This window comes from Arachis hypogaea, chromosome 14 (assembly GCF_003086295.3).
Source record: "Arachis hypogaea cultivar Tifrunner chromosome 14, arahy.Tifrunner.gnm2.J5K5, whole genome shotgun sequence".
Lineage (NCBI taxonomy): Eukaryota > Viridiplantae > Streptophyta > Magnoliopsida > Fabales > Fabaceae > Arachis > Arachis hypogaea.
This window is the reverse complement of record NC_092049.1, coordinates 84,426,083-84,431,545: the sequence shown is the minus strand read 5'-3', so window position 1 is coordinate 84,431,545 and position 5,463 is coordinate 84,426,083.

The window sequence follows — 5,463 nt, the reverse complement described above, 5'->3', positions numbered from 1 at the left end:
CTCTTTGGATAATTTTGCAGGAGGATCCCTTCATATGAAGAAAAGCACTGAAGAGGCTCTAGAGTTGATTAAGATAGTTGCTAACAACTACTATCTATACTCTTCTGTGAAAATCACCATGAGGAAAGGAGTCATGGAACTAGATGCTCTGGATACCATTGTTGCTCAGAATAAAGCCATGTCTCAACAGATAAATGCCATTACTCAACACTTGGTTGGATTACAAGTCTCAGCTATTAATAACCAAGATGCTTCTTATGACATGAGTGGGGAATTTTCTCAAGGTGAGAGTTATGATTATGGTCAATTTCCTCCTGAATAGCTTAATTACATGAGCAATATCTCCCGACCTCCCAATAATGATCTGTTTTCCAAGATTTATAATCCGTGGTGGAGGAATCACCCAAATTTTGGATGAAAAAATCAACCACAGAGGCAACCACACTTCAACAACAACAACAACTGTGCTCTGGGTAATTTTAATCAGAATAATCTCAACAGTAACAACCGACATTTTCAATCCTCTCAACCACATCATGTACCCTCCTCTTCTCAGAAATCTTCTGACTTGAAATCTGTAGTTGCAGAACTTGCCAAGAATACTAATAGTTTAATGTAGGAAACCAAAGTATCAATTAGAAACTTGGTGGTTCAGATGGGTCAACTAGCCACACAAGTTGCTGTAATTGATAAGAGGTACACCAATACCTTTCCTAGTAACATAATTCCAAATCAAGAGAAGAATGCAAGGCTATCACCTTGGTAAGTGGATAAGTGGCAGGTACGGAAGCACAGGTTACTGAGAAGCCAGTTGGAAGAGAAGCTCCAAAGAAGGCACAAGCCAAGGAGAAGCACGCACCTAAGAGGCACCCTGATAATCCCTTTCTAGTTGATGTTGAGCAATACTAGGTGAAGTCTCCAATGCCTAAGTATAAGCCCAAAATCCCATATTCCCAAAGGCTTCAAAAGAAAACCAAGGACCGGCAGTTTTCAAAGTTCTTGGAAGTCTTTAGAAAGTTGCAAATTAATATTCCTTTTGCTGAGGTTTTGGAGTAAATGCCTCTCTATGTTAAATTCATGAAGGAGTTACTATCCAAGAAAAGGACCTTAAAGGGAGATGAGACAATGGTCCTGACCAAGGAATGTAGTGCCATGATTCAGAGTAACTTGCCAAGGAAGATACTAGATCCAGGGAGCTTCCAAATTCTATGTACCATTGGGAGCACAACCTTTGAGAAAGTTTTGTATGATCTAAGCACAAGTATCAATTTAATGCCCTTGTCTGTGATGAAAAATTTACAAATCAAAGAGGCACAACCAACAAGGATAGCATTATAAATAACAGACAAATCTCTGAAACATGCACATAGAATAGTGGAGAATCTCTTGGTCAAAGTGGAAAAGCTTTTCCTACTAGCTGACTTTATCATTCTTGACATGGAAGAGGATGACAACGCCTCTATAATCCTAGGAAGATCATTTCGAGCCACTGGGAGAGTTCTAATTGATGTAGAAGAGGGTGAACTAGTGCTTAGAGTGCATGAGGAGCAACTGGTCTTTCATGTCTTTAAAAATATGCATTCATCAAGTGAAAAGTAAATGTGCATGTCTGAGCTTATTGATCCAAACCTTCAAAAATCCCCTGATGATACACAACATGGTCTGCAGCTCAAGCCTCCTCTGGTGACGATCAACGAAATTACTCCTGGCATCAAATCTAAGTTTGGTGTTAGGAGTGCAGCATCAAGAAAGGAAGAGGCCCCTAGAAGAAAGTACTCAGGGTATGGAAAAACAAGAAGATCCCTACTGATGCCATCATACCCACTAGATCAACAGTATTTGCGTGAACCACATTTCGAGTAAAAGGACCGAGGTTCGTACAACCATCTGCTTAGATTAATGACTCTAGATCTTGGACAATCACAATCGTGCAACAAACAAGACATTCTCCTATCCCACTAGACGCCAACGAGTCCACTGGCGCCGGAAAGCAGGTCCTTGGATTCTAGACTTCGGTGCCATAGCCTATCAAACCACTATGGAGGTAGACTATATATTGATTCGAGCAGGAATGATGGAGGTCGAAGGGTTGTAAAGAGTGAGAACTACCGTCATATCCCAATTTACTCACTGTGACTTACTTTTACACCTTTATAGCAGCAGCGAAGAAGAATAAATGAGAAAAGGTGGTGAAGACGAAGAAAAGATATCTGCAATTGGTAAAAATGTCTTGGTGGGATGTGTGCGCGCACGCATGCGTGTTTGTGCGCACACACAAATCAAACCCAGCGTTTTGAATTTTTTAATTTAAATTTTTTTAAACACCACATCTTAGACTCTTCGATTTTGGGTTTCAGAGTTTAAAAAAAATTAAAATACTCTAATCGAATCCACCAATATTTACTCTACAAAAATCCAAATTCTCCAACAAAGAAATCGAACGAACCGATTTTTACTACATCAAATCGGACCAATTGATTTAAAGATATACATTTTTAAAAAAAAATTACTGCCACACCACTAAAAAACACACATCGGTTCCAATATCAATGCATAACACAATGTTGTGTAATATCCAAAAAAAATTAGCCTTATTTTATACTGTACCACGTACACTTTAGCATGACCTATATTCTACTGTGGATTTAATAAAATATTTTATTTTATAGTAATTAATTTTAATATATTTATATTATATACAAATAATAATAATAATAATTATTGATAAAAATAATATAATTAAAAATACTTTAAAATTTTAATAACAATAGCAATGAGAGTTAAAAATAAATAACATTATAATTTTAATATTATTTTTAATAATCCTTACAAATTGCTGATAAAATGATTATTATAAATTATATTTTTTTACAATTATTAAAAAAAAATTGGCAACTACTATTATAATTAGCACTAAAATTTTTTAATGATAGATCATAAAATGACTAAAATCTAAGTTTTATTTTCTAGTAAAATATATTAATATGTATCTACTCTGTTACTGAACTTCTAACTAAACTTACTGCCGGAATTACCAGCTGGCCTAATTATTCTAAATAAGTTCCTCGTTGTCCCTATCACGATCGTATTTAATACATGAAGCAGAGCAATAAATCTGCAAAGCAATAATGTCTTTCACACAAGTGGAAGAGAAACACGTGATGCCATGACTTCTTGTGTTCACACTTCACATGGTTAATTATATAGATGCTAGTAGAGCTCTGATAAAATAAAGAGAGAATATCTTCCATGCTTTCACACCAAGCAGCAAAGAAGCTCATAAGCAAATAAAACGTGGTTCTTTATTTTCAACAGCTAACATTTTACTTGTATACTAGCAAGGAAATTAAGGATATTACGAGTTACTAAAAATATAATAAATGAACATTTTTTAAAACGAAATAGTAACATTGTTAAATATTTAAATTTGAAAAATAAAACTATTTATACTTGTATAAATAACTTCAAAAAAAATCATTAATTAAGATTAAAAAAAACCTTTAAGTTTTTTAAATAGAAAATTTTTTTTGTTAAACTTGTCACAAAATTATTGTTTTCATTGTATGAGAAGTTTTATCTTGTCTTTTCAATATGAGCAGTTCTTTCCATTAAAATATAGACCATGATTGAGATAGAGCCCTTCGTTGTAACTTGTTATAAGGACCATTTCTTCTACAATTTGTTAATATGTTGAAACTTCTTAGAAGATCAACTCTAATACCAATTGAAATGGCTCAATGTGTACGAAAAGGAAGTTGAATAGTACTTAATTCTTTTTATGAAATAAATTCACTTTAAAAGCATATCAAGTCTTTGGATTTGTGAATAGCAAAGTATGTTAAGTAATTTTTAAATACTTCTTATAAAGTTTTTTTACAATTGTTTCTGAAGTTATTAGCTTTTGTAAAATAGTTTGTGAGTTCTTAAATATATCAGTTGTGAAAAACATCTAGAGTATAGAAAAGGCTTAGAAAAGCATTTGAAATAACTTCTAAACAAAGTCCAAGACAAATACATGAAAATAAAGAGATTACGTTTAGAAGATCAACACGGAGATGCATATTGGTTCTGCCGAAATGCCTAAGTCCAATTCTCAAGGAATACAGAGATTTTACTATTTGAATGAGTCCACAAATAGATATTTTTTTTTAAATTTTCTTACACTAAACCTTGGTTCATATTGAATTACACCAATTTAAAAAATTTAGATATTTTTTTTACTAGGTCTTCTTAAAACTAGGAGTAACTCAGATTGGATCAAATATCAATCTAAAAATTTTAGACATTTTTTCTTTTAGCGTTTTCAGGATTAAGAGTGACTCAGATTAGATTAAACATCAATCTAACTAAAAAATTTTTATATTCTTTTTCTAATGCTTCTCAAGGACTAGAAAGCAGTATTGGATCAATTACAATGAGTTTCGAAAGCAAGAGTTTATCTAAAAACTTTTTACATATGGTATAAGATTATGTCTAATGTTATATAATGTGTATGAACTACCTTTGATTCACAAAAATATAATTTGGACTTATATACACTAAAGATGTCTAAATTTCAAAGTGTTTTAAATATTTTTTTGGGTAAAATATACTTTTTGTTTCTAAAAAATTTATAATTTTTTTCAAAAATACTCTTAATGTTTAATTTTATTTAATTTTGTCTCTAATATTTTTAATTTTGTCTTTAATATTTTCGATTTATTTGAAAATTATCTCTAAATGTTTTCAATTTTGTTCCCAATATTTCAGATGGAGTTAACATCCAAAATTAATTAACATCCAAAATTAATTTTAATACAAGCTAAAAACGTTAGGGACAAAATTAAATACAATTAAATGTTAGAAATATTTATAAAAAAAAATCACAAATATTAAGAATATATTTTATCTATTTTTTTCTTAGATGAGAAGAGATTAAAAGCTTTGTCTAAAACGACTTGTAATAAAAATATCTAAAATTTTTAAATTTTTTAATCTGAATTATTGCTCAACAGAAAAAGACTTTAAAAAACAGAAAAAAAAAGGAGAAAAATAAATATTAAATTGATTTAACTGATAAATAGTCAATTCATTAGACTCCTTCCATTTAAAGACTAAAGTGTAACAAAGAAATTATCAATTAAAAATAATTTTTTTTGTATTTTTATAATAAATAAATTATTATGTGTTTGTTTAATCCGTTTAATGAAGTATACATGTGTTTAATTTTATAGATCAGATAAAGTATTAAATTGGTCATTTACGTTTGGACATAATCCTATTTTGGTTCTTAAAATTTAAAGTGTTTTATTTAAATCCAAAAAAAGTTTCACTCAATTTTAACATAGTCCCACTATGTGATCAACTTTAAATAATTAATGGAATATTTTATATGATAGCAGTATAAGAATAAGGTCGATAATTTAAAGAACAAGTAGAAACTGTAAAAACACAAAATCAACCGACATCAATACATTTATTTTA